The following is a 17,341-nucleotide window of genomic DNA, read 5'->3' on the forward strand; positions in this document are numbered from 1 at the left end:
ACTACACAAAAGTGTTGCATTGGCCCACTTAGATGCAATATCATTTTCACATGGGGGTCCACTGCCAAATATATAACATTGGTTTGAGCACCACTCATATACGGTAGCAACATACAGAAAACTGTTAGGATTTAGAAGACATAATCTGCCTCAGGTGTTAAGTCACTTCAACACTGCATAATATTAACATTGTGTGTGGGTGTAATCATGACAGTCTAACCACTTAAACCCTCTTCATTAGTTGACTGGGATCCACCAGGGCTCTGTACTAGTCTGGATGGATCCAAATTCCAAATACTACATAATTACATCATCACACATTTGACATCACAACATTGTCATCACAACCAATGCACTTGTCTTTAAAAGCAAACGTCCAATAAACCAAACGTCATTCAACAACTGTTCCAACTAATTAAATTGTTGTTTAACAGCTTATCCAGTAAATAAGTTGCACTGATTCACAGCGGTGCTGGAGTGTGAAATGATTCACTGGACAATACATCTGAAAGGAGGACCTAAAGAGTACTACCATGCTGCTGTGGTAGTCGGACACAAGCTGTACTCATTTGGAGGATACAACAACTACATGAACAACAAGGACCAGATTGAAGTCCACATCTTCAACATATTGTCTTTGCGTTGGAGGAAGTTGCCCCCAGTGACAAATAGAAGAGGACTAAGTCCTATTGAGGTTCCAACGAGGCGCTATGGCCACACAGCTGTGCTGGTAGAGGAAATAGTCTACATCTGGGGAGGGGAGCCTTACTGCAATGTGCTTTATGCCTTTGATGTTGACACCCACAGCTGGTTCAAACCCAATACTGCTGGGACTATTCCAGGAGCAAGGAGCTTCCACTCAGCCTGTGTCCTGGAGAAGGTTATGTATGTGTTTGGAGGACTCACCCAGCTGTCTGTATATACTAATGATATGTACAAGTTGGACACCACCATAATGGGTGGTCTTTAATTAACACCAGAGGAACTCCACCACCTGCTTCCCGCAGTCACTCTGCCACCATCATTGGAACAAAGATGTTTGTATTCGGGGGCTGGGGGAGACAGGGGAACTTCAACAACAATACTGTGTTTGACACAGAGACCAACTGCTGGCTGAAGACACTTTCTGCACAGCTTCTCCCAGAAGAACGTTCATGTCATTCAGCCTTTGCCTACAATGGAGAGCTGTACGTATTTGGCTGGAATGGGAAACAGCGCTTAAATGATCTGTGGAATTTCAGTCCAGAGACCTTTTCCTGGAAGCAGGTTGAGCCCAAGGGGAAAGGCCCCTGTAGGATGTATGGTATGTGCTGTTGCATGCTGGGAGGTCGTATCATCATCTTTGGAGGATCCACATACAATACATTCACTGATGACCTGTACATGTTAGATTTAAGTCCTAGCCTGAAGACGACCGTACCTATGTTCCCAAGGTTCTATGTTCCCAGGGTTCTATATTCCCCATTTACCACCTAATCCTAACCCTAACCTAAACCTAACCCTAACCCTAACCCTACCCTAACCCTAACCCTAACCCTAACCCTAACCCTAACCCTTACTCTAACCCTAACCCTAACCCTAACTAACCCTAACCCTACCCCTAACCCTACCCCTAACCCTAACCCTAACCCTAAACCTAACCTGGAAACATAGAACCTTGGGAACATAGGGAGGACCCCAAGACGATATGCAAGCTATGAGTTGTTCATTATGGTCTGGATGAGTCTGATCTCCCACATGACATCAGGTGGGAACTAGCAACCATGACTACCAATAGCAACAAAATAAAATGACAAGGACGTCCCACACTAACATACGTGGATGACCTAGAGAGAGAATTGTCAGCTCATAATGTAATAAAAAAATGAGTGCATAACGTAATTGCGACCTTCAGGTCGCACTTACTATCAAAACCTCCACAAACTTAGAGTCAGTCAGTCAGTCAGTCCGTCCGTCCGTCCGTCCGTCCGTCAGTCTGTCTGTCACACCTCACACGTCACACTATTGCCCTGCTCATATCTCCGCAACCGTTGCCCCGATCCATGCCAAATTTTGCACACACACTCCTTGCCTGCCAAACTACAACCTCCAAGGACCCCCGGAGCTCCAGGGACCCCCAGGTCCCTGGGGGACCCCCAGATGTAAAAAATTACCAAATGTGCAAAAATGACCAAATGACCACCCCAACGGGGCTGCTCACGGTGGATTCCCGGGGACCACCGACTCCTGGTGCTCCAGAACGGATGCCAAAGTGGTGGCGCCCCCAGTGGAGGACCCCCTCCACTGCAGCTCACATAAAATGCCGTAACTCGGGCTAGGAGTGTCCGGGAGAGCCGGGGCCGGTACCTATTCGTCCGCCAAGGCAACGCGGAGACCCCACCCCTCATTTCTCACATGGCCCTCTTCTAGCGCCACCATGAGGCCGATTCTTGCAAAACACATTTTTGGACACTGCTCCTACAGATTTTGCCCTAAAATCACACAAATCGGTACACACTATGTCTACACTCATGTCATCAACATGGATCTGTCCCATATAGCGCCACCATCGGGCCGATTTTTTCAAACACATTTTTGGACACTGCTCCTACAGATTTTGCCCTAAAATCACGCAAATCGGTACACAGTATGTCTACACTCATCTCATCAATATGGATGTCCCATATAGCGCCACCATCAGGCAGATTTTTTGAACCACATTTTTGGACACTGCTCCTACACATTTTGCCCTAAAATCACGCTGCGACCTGACGGTCGCTTATCTCCCGATTAGGGAGTCTTACTGGTAATGGATTTTTCTATAATGTAATAATGTGTTACATTAAGAACCACAAGTAGCCGCTCATAATGTAGTGACAGTTCATCATGTAACAATGGCCCATATTGTGGAGAAAAGTCTTACATTGTCATATCTATTACCTCTGTTGACAAATGTAGCAACTGTTAGCTGGTAACAGATGGACGGACGGACGGACGGACGGACAGATGGACGGACACACTCACGGACACAAAGCATTATCTCGGCCATGCCTATTGGCCTGGCGGAGACAATAACAATGTAATGTAATAATGGTCCATATTGTGGAGAAAAGTCATAAAGTGTCATATTTATTGTGACCTTAGGTTGCATGTAACTATGAAAATCCGCAGCTCGTGTTCGTCAGTTAGTCACGTCTCACGTCATGCTCCATATATGGCCAACAATGAGTTAATTCACAAGTGTGACTCACGTCACGGCAACCACACTTTCAAATGAATTCTGTCCTTGTCCCTTTTAAGCCCATATATCCCTGAAGCCATCAATATTAAGCCCATATCTGGAAATGCTCATATATGGACATACTGTATATCAGTCTCTTTTGTTTCAGCGCGCCCTCGCCCTTAACTCATACAGTGCCATCCGGCCACAAGGGGTGCTAGAGTGCCAGAAATTTCTCCATAGACCTTCTTTATAGCTTTCGTCGACCCTCTCCCAACTGGCTTGTGTTTTCACTCCAGTCAATGCTATGGGTGACGAGAGGAGGAAGCTAGCTGACACGTAGCCAAAATGCTAACCCATTTAGAAGCCCGATCTAAAGCTATTTCAGCCGCAAAAAAAAATCTCTTTGGGTCTGGGGACACAATCCGGAGAAAATCCTGTCTAAAGATGTGATTTATTATTGGAGTGGGCGGCGCGATGCGGCCGTTAGCGCGAATACGGCCCGTGGATGGCCGAGTCTAAGTCCCGGGCATGGATGGACGTCTAGACCGGGGCTTCGTTGAGGCCTCCGATTAAATAATTCATTTTATTAAATATCCCGGACATGTTCGGGATAGGCACCCTGGAATACGTCCCGGTACCGGTACCGGTACCGAGGTTTTTTTTGGGGGGCTCTAAACTTTATTTTAAACCATTTTCAATGGAATAAATCGTCGGAGCATCTAGCGTCTCTCGTTGGTGAGCGCTGGGCGAGCTGGGACCACCCATGTTGCTCCAAGCAGCTCGGGGTAAGTAAAATAGCAAATAAAAAATTGTTTTTGATCCCGAATATCCCGAACATGTTCGGGATAGGCACTTATAGGGTTAAAGGGATATTTAACTCTCAAAAAAACTTTTGGTAATGTTATCGTCTAATTTTATCGTCTAATGAGGCTTTTATGAACACCCTGAGCTTGATTCAATATTTAGATATTTGATGTAAATGTTACCGGGCCTCTCCCCACACACACCCACTGTAACTTCAAACTTCATTTTAACCATGATAGGTTCATTAAAACACCCATTATTTTGTTCTGGTGACTCATACTACCCTCCTAATACGTGAGCAGGCCGTGTTTTATCTTTTTTCATTTATTTTTAATAATTATTTTTTGTATTCAATTTATTCAATTTTCCCAAATAATTATTAAAAATAAATGAAAAGGGTTATTGAGAAAACACGGCCTGCTCACGTATTAGGAAGGCATTATGAGTCACCAGAAAAAATAATGGGTGTTTTTAATGAATCTATCCTGGTTAAAATAGAGTTTGAAGTTACAATGGGTGTGTGTGGGGAGAAAAGCCCATAAGGTGTGTCCCTGTTGAAAGTGGAATATCCCTTTAAGTCATCTTACTGGTCACCTCTGTTGACAAAGGGCCAAGACAGAATGTCTGTCCCCGAGGGGAGGAAGGTCACCTATCTATCTCTCTGTCTGTCTGTCTCTCTGTCTGTCTGCAGGATTACGCAACAACTACCAGACCAAACTACACAAAAGTGTCTCATTGGCCCACTTAGATGCAATATCATTTTCACATGGGGGTCCTCTGCCAAATATATTAATGTTGGTTTGAGCACCACTCATATACGGTAGCAACATACAGAAAACTGTTAGGATTTAGAAGACATAATCTGCCTCAGGTGTTAAGTCACTTCAACACTGCATAATATTAACATTGTGTGTGGGTGTAATCATGACAGTCTAACCACTTAAACCCTCTTCATTAGTTGACTGGGATCCACCAAAGCTCTGTACTAGTCTGGATGGATCCAAATTCCAAATACTACATAATTACATCATCACACAATGACATCACAACATTGTCATCACAACCAATGCACTTGTGTCTTTAAAAGCAAACGTCCAATAAACCAAATGTCATTCAACAACTATTCCAACTAATTAAATTGTTGTTTAACAACTTATCCAGTAAAGTAGTTGGACTGGTTCACAACGGTGCTGGAGTGTGAAATGATTCACTGGACAATACATCTGAAAGGAGGACCTAAAGAGTACTACCATGCTGCTGTGGTAGTCGGACACAAGCTGTACTCATTTGGAGGATACAACAACTACCTGAACAACAGGGATCAGATTAAAGTCCACATCTTCAACACATTGTCTTTGCGTTGGAGGAAGTTGCCCTCAGTGACAGATGGAAGAGGACTAAGTCCCATTGAGGTTCCAACCGGGCGTTATAGCCACACAGCTGTGCTGGTAGAAGAAATAGTCTACATCTGGGGAGGACATCCTTTCTGCAATGTGCTTTATGCCTTTGATGTTGACACCCACAGCTGGTTCAAACCCAATATTGCTGGGACTATTCCAGAAGCAAGGAGCTTCCAATCTGCCTGTGTCCTGGAGAAGGTCATTTATGTGTATGGAGGATTCACCCAGCTGACTGGATATACTAATGATATATACAAGTTGGATACCACCATAATGGGCTGGTCTTTAATTAACACCAGAGGCGCTCCACCACCTGCTTCAGCAGGTCACTCTGCCACCATCATTGGCACAAAGATGTTTGTATTTGGGGGCTGGGAGAGACAGGGGAACTTCAACAACAATACTGTGTTTGACACAGAGACCAACTGCTGGCTGAAGACACTTTCTGCACAGCGTCTCCCAGAAGAACGTTTGTATCATTCAGCCTTTGCCTACAATGGAGAGCTGTACGTATTTGGTGGCTGGAATGGGAAACAGTGCTTCAATGATCTGTGGAAATTCAGTCCAGAGACCTTTTCCTAGAAGCAGGTTGAGCCCAAGGGGAAAGACCCCTGTAGGATGCATGGGATGTGCTGTTGCATGGTGGGAGATTGTATCATCATCTTTGGAGGATACAATTGCAAATCAAACAATACACTCACTGATGACCTGTACATGTTAGATTTAAGTCCTAGCCTGAAGACGTTATGCAAGCTATCAGTTGTTCATTATGGTCTGGATGAGTCTGAACTCCCCCATGACATCAGGTGGGAACTGGCAACCATGACTACCAACAGCAACAAAACAAAATGACAATAAATAAATAAATAAATAGGGTCACATATCGTCGTTGTCGGGCGGAAACCTAGTATCTCCAAGTTTCAAATGTGTACTTTCTTTCGCAAAGTAAAGCCCTGCTTCATCATACAAGGCCGTCGCACAAAAGTAGTGAAAACAGCAGATCTTCAAGCAACGCCTCGCGTTGTGTGCTTGTAGATCGGCTGTTTTCACTAGTTGAAATCATTTTAAAATTATAAATGCAAAGCAAATGGTTTTGGACATACACGGTTTTCACCCAACAACGATGATATATAGGTGTCATTCTGTCATGTGAATAGGTGACAGATTTTTTTTTCCCCAGGCGACAGATGTTTTATCTTGTAGGTGACACACGTGTCCTTTCCTCCTATAGGTGACAGATGTTTTATCTTGTAGGTGACACATGTGTCCTTTCCTCCTACAGGTGACAGATGTTTTATCTTGTAGGTGACACATGTGTCCTTTCCTCCTATAGGTGACAGATGTTTTATCTTGTAGGTGACACGTGTCCTTTCCTCCTATAGGTGACACATGTGTCCTTTCCTCCTACAGGTGACAGATGTTTTATCTTGTAGGTGACACATGTGTCCTTTCCTCCTATAGGTGACAGAGAGAGAGCTGAAGGGGGGCGGGGCCAACATCAACGTAACAGAGAAGAACAAGAAGGAGTACATGGACCGCATGGTGAAGTGGAGGGTGGAGAGGGGCGTGGTGCAGCAGACTGAGGCCCTGGTCAGGGGCTTCTATGAGGTGTGTGTGTGTGTGTGTGTGTGTGTGTGTGTGTGTGTGTGTGTGTGTGTGTGTGTGTGTGTGTGTGTGTGTGTGTGTGTGTGTGTGTGTGTGTGTGTGTGTGTGCACGCGCGCACATGCACCGAGTGCCGTGCTGCGAGCTTGTAGATCTGCTATTTTTTGTTTAAATCTAGAAAACGTGTGCAAGTCTTTGAATATTTTGACCCGATTCTATAAGTGTCTTCCAAATCCTTCTAATGTTTTTTGAAAAACCTATATTTCCTATATGTCAGTGGTAGGGCATTAACCAAAAAGTCGACAAGTCGACTCAGTCGACTTCAATTACAAGTCGACTCCCACCAGGGAAAAAACAAAAAAACTAACTAAAAAGGTATTGTTTCATCATTATTTTTGCTCCATGTGTACGTGTGTAGTGTGTACAGCATTCAAACCGTAGGATTGCTTATCGTCAAGGAAAGAATGATTCTCTCATTTTCCAACTGTGTTTTTTCAATGGAATTGAGCACAGGGCAGGGACATGCTGGGCCCCTGATTCAGCCCGGGAAAAAGAGTTGTAGAGGCCCTCATTGCGCGCTATAGAGAGAGATCTCTCTCTATAGCGCTGCTGCTACTCAAAGATTTGCCATTTCAGATCATGACAAGTGACAAGCCAGCGGGCCAATTACATGAGTTATACGCCTCGCGAGGTGTTGTGTGCTTGTAGATCTGCTGTTTTCACTACTTTTGTGTGACGGCCTTGTATGATGAAGCAGGGCTTTGCTTTGCAAAAAAAAAAAAATACAAATTTGAAACTTGGAGATACAAGGTTTCTGCCCGACAGTGACTATTTACTTTGTTGGCCACCCAGCCCCCAAAATGGAACGAAGGCAGACATTTTATTTTTATTTTTTTCCTAATGGCCGGCCTGTACCGGCCGGGAATGAACCGGCCGTTCGGGAGTTGTCCCGCTTTTCCCAATGGCCAGCACGTCCCTGGCACAGGGTTTTGGGTTTTGTCCCGAGTCGACTTGCAAAAAGCACAAGTCGTTAATGCCCTAGTCAGTGGTGCACGGACCTGTCCAAACACCTCCCCCAAAATGACCTGTATTTGGCCGCAGATCCCCATCTCAAAATTAGTGGTGTCCAACGATTAAATATTTTAATCGCGATTAATTGCATGATTTATGTAGTTAATCGCACGATTAATCGCAAATAAGTCATCAGCTTTTATCAGGTCACAAAGTAACTTAGAGGGATATCTTTCAAGTCTTTCGTGGCCCTATTAACTTGGGAGTGGATATATTTGCTGGATTTATGCAAAAGTATGTCAATCTTTTATTCGAAATCAATTAAAAACCTGAATAAATCATAATGGTATTGCATTAAACAGACTGCAGCTGATGGGTATAAGGATCTGCTTAATTGACTTAATATGATTACTGTTGTGTCCACCTTTATGCTTTATTTATACTTTGTATTTTTTGTTACATCAACAGGGATGGACCTTGTAGCCAATATAGCCAATATTGTAGCCAATGTTTGTAAATATGCGATTAATTGCGATTAAAATAATTAATCGCGATTAACATAACGGTGAGTTAATTGCGATTAATTTAGTTAACTCGGACAGCACTACTCAAAATATGTTGTTCCAGGGACCTCCCAGAAGCAAATATTTTAGTCACACATGTTCACTTTAAAAAAAAGGTTTATTCAAAGATTTGCCAAAAGAATCTTGGTTTTTCAAGAATAGAAGATGCCATGCAGAGAGCTTGTATATCTGCTATTTTTTCAATAGTTAAAGTATAAAATAATACCAGGCATGAATGGGTTAACGGGTGCGTTCATGTGTGTGTTGATTTCGTTGACTAAAACTATGACGCGACTGTGTTTCTTTCACTGACGAAAACGAAATAAAAACTAAGCTGCGATGACTAGAACTGACGCTAAATGTCTTGACAATTTCGTCAACAAAATAAAAACTAGACTAAAACGTTAGGGAGGGACTAGTGGAGAAGAGAGTCATTTGGTTCCTCTCAGGTGTTGCGTGCTGAAAATAGCAGATCTACAAGCTCACAACGCGTCGCAGTGCGACGCGTTGTGAGCTTGTAGATCTGCTATTTTCTGCACGCAACCAAGTGTAAAATCAGTCATTACGATGCCATCAAGGCCTGCCAAAATACATTTCAGACTAAATCAACGGTAGATTTGGTCACCTAAAAACGTATGATTTTTAGTCGACTAAAATCAGACTAAAACTAAAACTTTTCAGGTGACTAAATTATGACTAAAACTAAATGACATTTTATTCAAAAGACTATGACTAAAACTAAATCAAAATGTGCTGTCAGAAACAACATTGGTTGGTGTGTGTGTCGTCCAGGTGATTGACAGCAGGATGGTGTCGGTGTTCGACGCCAGGGAGCTGGAGCTGGTGATCGCCGGCACCGCCGAGATCGACCTGACAGACTGGAGGAACAACACCGAGTACCGAGGAGGTATACTCCCTCTGTCTGTCTGTCTGTCTGTCTGTCTGTCTGTCTGTCTGTCTGTCTGTCTGTCTGTCTGTCTGTCTGTCTGTCTGTCTGTCTGTCTGTCTGTCTGTCTGTCTGTCTGTCAGTCAGTCAGTCAGTCAGTCAGTCAGTCAGTCAGTCAGTCAGTCAGTCAGTCAGTCAGTCAGTCAGTCAGTCAGTCTGTCTGTCTGTCTGTCTGTCTGTCTGTCTGTCTGTGACATAGACCACTGGTTCTCAACCTTTTCATGCCGCGACCCCCAAAATAATCATATTTTAACCGGGGATCCCGCCACCCTGACGAGCATTAAGAGTTGAGGCATTACATTTTGTATAACACGGTTCTATTGTGAAAATAGCAGATCTACATGCTCACAACGCCTCGCAAGGCGAGGCGTTGTGAGCATGTAGATCGGCTATTTTCACAATTTCTGCCTCTAATATTTGACAATTTGGCCAATGTTTAATTTCTCATTTTAGAGGTATTAAAAATTCCTTCAATTGTCACTTTAGAAATGTGCAGATACCCTCTATATACACTTAATCTTTTTTGTTGGTGCGTTTACTGTTGAGAGAGAAAAAAATGTTGCACATTAAGTTTATCATCTGGGAATCCCCCAAAATAATTTGGGGACCCTCCCTGGTCCCGACCCACAGGTTGAGAACCACTGCCATAGACTACGGTTCTCAACCTGTGGGTCAGGGTCCCCGAATTATTTTGGGGGGGGTCCCCAGATGTTTAACTTAACGTGCAACATTGTTTTCTCGCTCAACAGTAAACAAACCAACATAAAGTTTATAGAGGGTATATGCACATGTCTAAAGTGACAATTTAAACCTCTAAAATAACAAATTAAACATTGGCCAAATTGTCAAATATTAGAGTCAGAAATTGTGAAAATAGCAGATCTACATGCTCACAACGCCTCGCAGCACGAGGCGTTGTGAGCATGTAGATCTGCTCGTTTCACAATAGAACCGTGTTATACAAAATGTAATGCCTCAACTCTTACAACTCCAAGTGCTTGTCTGGGTGGGGGGTCAACTATGATTATTTTGGGCAGGTCTTCACTCGGTAGAACCAGTAGAATCCCTAGAAACATACCCTACTTTATCATTCATTTTCAAATTAACTCAGCGAGTGCCCACACGTCAAACTCTTTGATGTCGCTGGAGGCCCACGACGCGTTCGCCACGTTTACTGTATTTACAGTAACAACATTAAATCTCACCGTGAGGTCGGAGCTACGCCTGGGTGTTGTCAATCACCGCGGGTTGTTTCCAATGGATGCTGAGAGCATCGCGCGGCCGTTTTTCTTCATATACTCCAATGCATTTCCCCATCTTTAAAGCCCTTTATCTCTGATGTTTGTTTTTATGGCTAAAACTCCGGGCGTGGCTGGAAACATGACCAAATTAGATCGGCAAACAATAGCTTTAGGCTACACTGGCCATTACTAGATGGAAGACCAAAACATCCTGTCTACGGTCATGTGACCAAGTGACGTCATTACGCATGCACTGACGCAGCAGGGCCGTGTGCAATACAATGGTGGTGGACCTGGGCAGCCAGAGGGGATAACTCTGGCGCCATCTAGGGGCAGCCAATGTGTTTTAATGGGACCATAAATGACCAAATGTATATCATATCATACTTTAAACTAGATCGACGGTCTTTGGTGAATGTCCCCTCCCCACAATTGGGACGCCTGGGGGTTCAAGTGCTTAAACGTCAGGTGTAAAGTTATGCTCAATCGGTCCTAATGGAAATGGATATTCTCTCACTGTATCATAGGGAGCAATCGATTTTTTATGAACAGCACCCCCTGGAGGAAAATAGGGGAGGGTCATGCTATTTAAATTTCAGTCCTGGGGAGGGTTTGCTGATTTCACTTTGAATTCAAGGGAGGGTCATGGCAATTTTTTATTAAAAATAGTCCAGTAACACTGCCAGGCAACTATTCATGTAACATTAGGTTAACGATCGCTCGTTGACTTTTACACTAGCAGCAGTAGGCTACTCACTGTGTGTGTGTGTTACTTTATTCTGGAGGGTGTGTTAGTTTATATTTGGAAACGTGTTTTTGGGATGAAGTGCAGCTGGGATCTCAATGCATTAGCAGAGATGGGGACTCGAGTTAAAGACTCGTAACTCGAGTTAACTCGAGTGACGCTTTTGGTGACTCGTCACTCGACTCGGACTCGCCCCTCAAAAACTTGTGACTTGACTCGACTCGTGCTCATAAGACTCGTTAAGTTCACGAGCAGAGGCGGAATCTTAGGGGGCGCCTGGGTGCTTGAGCGTACAGTTATGAGAGCCCATTGATTTTTCGCCGACAATTCCTAGCACTCAGTCGATTTCACAAGTTTGTCCCGAACTGGCCAAACTGCATTCCTGGCACTCGGCCGATATCACACGTTGGCTTTGTTCAATGTGAGCAGGGGGTCACCCAGCGTCAAAGCCCGCCTCCACATCCTGGCTGTATGCAAAGGCTGTATGTCTGTGTGATGTATGTAGCTCTCGTCTCAAGCTCTGTTATAGCCTAGGCTATCACCACCTCCAAAATAATAGTTTGACATTTTAATAGCAGCAAATTCAATGTAATGATGAAAACTGCTGATTTATCACCCACAGTTTTTTCTCAACGGTTTTCATTTTATTTTCTCATGCCAATAAAGCTCATTTGAATGTAATGTAATTGATTAAACTGAGATAACGTCTACTATTCTGTTAATGCTGTACTCCAACTGTACATTGTACCTCTTCTCAACTGAACTGTTGTTATTGTATTTAATCATGCCAGTAATTTACTGGCAAGGAAGATTGACCTGGATGTCATAGCCAATGACTTCATCTCCAGAGGAGCCCAGAGGAGAAACACATTCCTGATAAATAAATGGTAGGTGGTACTAAAAAACTAAAAAACAATGTACTGCATGATGCAAGGTTCACTATAATAGGCTAATTGTAATTTACTGTAGCAATATTGTTGTCAATGTCATGGTTGTAATACTTTTTTTTATTCCCCTCTCCTCCTTTTCATTTCTAGATGATGGCCAAGCAGCACTGCAGCAGGCACAGTGAAGGTGACAGACCGCGATCAGGGAGGGAGAGATGTTTCCTCCACATTTTTTTTGGACAATATTTATTAGGGTTTTTTTTTATCTTTTTCTTTTTACACAGAAAATATTACATTTTTTTAAAAAACATGTTCCTCCACAATTAAAATAGACAAAGATCTTGGGAAAAAAAGTTCTGTTTCTGCTTGTAGCATGTTAATGTAGGTGCAATATCATGCATTAATTACTTTGTTAAGATGTTGAAACACACTGATTGCTGAAAAGTCATGATTGCTCATGTGTCATAAAAATTCCTACAGTGCATTCATTGTATGACATCGTTATCGTACCACTGTACTATTGGCAAACTGTAAAGAAAGTACTCAATGATGAAAAAAAAAAGCCTTTTCTTTTGCTGACATGAGGTTTGAGAAGATCTCCTGCCATAACCTCATACCTGTGGGACAGAGGGAGAGGACGCTGGCGCTGTCGCTGTCTGTGCGCCGCTTCTCCGTCTGAGATTTAGCCTGTTTAGACCTGTACTTAGTCTGGATTTCTAAGTTTAGTTTAGTCCTTTTGATTAGCCTACCTTTTTCTTTCCTTCTAACTTCTTTCTCAGTCATCGCTTTTTATCTCTCGGTTGCAAAAGACGTTAGACTTACCTGTAGCTACCGGTGCTGCTGCTACCTCCAGCTGTCAACAACTGCGACCCAAGCCGCCTCTGGTCCCGTCTCCTACCGCTCCAGTTGGACTGCTTCCTTGCACTGCTACTGTGTGGAAATCAGTCGTTTTGAGCCAATAATCCCTCCTCAGTTCCACGACCATCAAGCTGAGTTGAGCTGAGTTTGCCGCCGTCTGCTGTTTTTGCCTCAGAGCTGGTTAGCGTAGTTGGCCAGCCAGCCTTCACTCGCTCTAGCCTGGGGTGGCAGACGGCCTGGCTTGGCTGGATCGAAGCGCCCCGGTGTCCTGGTTGTGATCGCCGTCGCTCGGCTGCCTTGGCCCCGGAGCTGGTTGCGTAGCTGGCCTACCCGCCGGCACTCGCACTAGCCTGGGGTAGCGGTAGTAAATGTCCCGGCTGGATCAAGGCGCCCAGAAGTCCGGCATGCTTGGGGCTGTTCTACTCTGCCTACTAGCGCTCTGCCCATGGGTGCATCGTCTCCATCCACCCGCCACTGGTGCTAGGCAGCTGGATAGTGTTGCTGTGCTTCCCGCTAGCATAGCAGTGCTACCAGCTAGCATCTGGCTCGCAGTTACCAGCGCTGGGACTCCGTCGGCTCGCCTCCTGGACAGCATGCGGATCCAATACACTGCCTCAGAACTCCACCAACTTCACACTCCCATCATCACTCCTGGACATATTCCCATTTCCATAATCAAAGAACACGGACTTCTCCGCCGGCCACGCTATGTACATCGAAGCGCCCGACGAAAGTGTGTTGTTCACTCTGCTAACAACACCATTCCGTCTATCTGGTCCACCCGGCGTCCAGCGGTGACGTCACGTCATCATCACAACACACAGCACGTGCGCCCGAATTCACTGAGAGCCCTGGCCAAGGTTTCTCACATCAACACCAATTCATCCCACCTCACGTGTGCACTATTCAACACCCGCTCTATGAATCATAAAGAACTCACTATCAGTGAATTTATCACTGACAATAACCTGGACTTCATCTGTATCACCGAAACCTGGCAAAAACCCCTGGACTACTTTTCATTAAATAAAGCAACACCCCCTGGATATTCATACATGGACAAGCCCCGCCTGTCTGGGAAAACAGGCGGTGGTATTGCAGTTATTCACCGAAATGAAATAAAAACGACTACAATTCCCATCCAGGCCCCCCCCTCATTTGAATCCCTCTGCTTTAAACTAGCTGGTCTCAAACCCCCGGTCATTGCTGTCATTTATCGTCCCCCTAAACCAAACCCCAGCTTTCTCTCTGATTTATCTGAATTTCTCACCCAACTCTGTGCCATATCTCCATCTGCGCTACTACTCGGAGACTTCAATATTCACATGGACTCCACCACCTGCACAACCGCATCTGACCTTCTGGAAATTCTGACATTTTTTAATATTACACAACACATCGACTTCCCCACCCACAATAAAGGACACACTCTGGATTTACTCTGTTCCACTGGCACCACCATCAGCCACATATCTACAACTGACCTCTCCCCCAAAGTGTCCGACCACCTGGCCATCACTTTCCACATGGACACCCCCTCCCCCATTGAAAAACACAAGCGCACCATAACGTTCCGGAACCTTAAATCCATAAATCCAACTTCCCTCTCCATATCACTCTCAAACACCATTTCCGATTCCTCCCTCACTCAGGCTGTTTCCCCCACTGACCTGGTTAACCTGTACAATAACTCGCTCTCCTCCTCCCTCGACCAGATTGCACCCACTCAAACTCGCTCCGTCTCCTTCACCCACACTTCCCCCTGGTACACTGATGAACTACACCTTCTCAAAAAGAAAGTCAGACAGTCAGAAAGGCTCTACAAAAAAAACGGTCTAACCATACACAATGACATCTATCAACAACATCTGCAGATCTACAAAACCACCCTCAACTCCACCCGCTCTTCCCACTACTCCGGAATCATACAGGCTGGAAACAGAAACCCCAAGGTCCTTTTTTCCACCATCAACAAACTGCTTAAACCCATGGACACCATCTCAAGCTCCTTCACTGTTGACAAATGCAATAACCTCCTCACATTTTTCCATGATAAAATCACCACCATCCACGACCAGCTGAGCATCTCCTCCCCCCTGGACTCCAACCCGACTCCCCCCCCTCTTTCACTCCCTTCACACTCTTTCTCCACATTTATCGAAATCACACCCTCTGACCTCTCCTCTGTTGTTACCGGCATGAAATCATCAACCTGCTCCCTGGACCCTCTCCCCACCTCTCTCCTTAAAGACTGCCTCCCCACTCTCACCCCACTCATGACCAAAACCATAAATGCCTCCCTCTCCTCTGGTATTGTACCCCCTCCTCTCAAACTTGCCACTGTCACACCCATCCTCAAAAAACCTGGTCTTGACCCCGACTCCCCAAATAACTACAGACCCATTTCCAACCTACCCTTTCTGTCAAAAATCCTGGAACGCGTCGTCACAAACCAAATCACCACCTACCTTGAATCCAATAACCTATTTGAAATTTTCCAATCCGGTTTCCGCTCCAGACACAGCACAGAGACAGCCCTCCTCAAAGTCACCAACGACCTCCTGCTTTCCTCCGACTCTGGTTCACTCAACATTCTCATCCTTCTTGACCTCACGGCTGCTTTTGACACTATCAAACACTCCATACTCCTCTCCCGTCTACAGTCCACCCTCGGAATCACAGGCACTGCCCTTTCCTGGTTTAAATCTTATCTTTCCGACAGACAGCAATACATTTCCATAAACAACCACAAATCCATCACAACCTCCGTTATCCATGGTGTCCCCCAGGGCTCTGTGCTTGGCCCCCTCCTATTTATCATCTACATTCTCCCCCTTGGTCAAATCCTCCGCCGCCATGGCCTCCATTTCCACTGCTACGCCAACGACACCCAGCTGTACCTCCCCACCAAAACCATCACTGCTACCACCCACTCCACTCTCACCACCTGCCTGACTGATGTTAAAACCTGGATGCAAAACAACTTCCTCAAACTCAACTGCAATAAATCCGAAATCCTCATTGTTGGTCCCGATGCCCTCACCCGCTCCACCATACACTTCTCCCTCAACATCGACGGATCCACCATCACCCCCTCCAATAAAATCCGCAACCTTGGTGTCATCCTGGATCCCACCCTCTCCTACCAATCCCATGTCAATAACATTACCAAAACAGCCTTTTTCCACCTCCGTAACATTGCCCGCCTCCGTCCCACACTCTCCCAAACTGCTGCAGAGACACTCATCCATGCCTTCATCACATCCAGACTCGACTACTGCAATAGCCTCCTCTACGGTGCCACCTCCAAAGTACTCAACAAACTACAATATGTGCAAAATTCCGCAGCCCGCCTCCTCACCAAAACCCGATCAAGAGACCACATCACCCCAGTTCTCCACGATCTCCATTGGCTACCCATAAAACACAGGATTGATTTCAAAATACTGATCACCACTTACAAGGCTCTCAATAACCAGACTCCCAGCTATCTCTCAGACCTTGTCCAACGCCATGTTCCCTCCCGCAACCTCAGATCTGTAAATGAGAACCTTCTCAAATTCACGCACAAGGCCAAGAAGCGCACATGGGGTGACAGGGCCTTCTCCGTTGCAGCCCCCACCCTCTGGAACCCACTCCCACCTCATATAAAAGAAGCCCCCACCCTTGCCATGTTCAAAGCCTCCCTCAAAACCCACCTTTTCAGACTTGCTTTCCCTTCCTAACTTTTCTCCACCCGCCTTTTCAGTTTTATTTTCTTTCCCTGTGTGCCTGCTAACGTACTTCTTAGATTTTATCCTTTTAATCTTTGTCCTAATAAAGTTGTTTTATTTTTATTTTGTTGTAAAGCGACTTTGAGTATCTTGAAAAGCGCTATATAAGTTAGATGTATTATTATTATTATTATAAATGGGATATTTTGATACCAATACGTTTGTACATTTACAGTTACTATATAGGCCTGTCTGCATTTTGAATTCAGGTCGCTCTGTTTCATTGGTTTTCAATTAAATTCAAAGGAGCTTTATTGGCATGATACCAAAGTGTCACAGAACTTGGGGAACATATTAGCATTGTGGGT

The sequence above is a fragment of the Nannobrachium achirus genome (assembly GCF_963921795.1).
Source record: "Nannobrachium achirus genome assembly, chromosome: 5".
NCBI lineage: Eukaryota > Metazoa > Chordata > Actinopteri > Myctophiformes > Myctophidae > Nannobrachium > Nannobrachium achirus.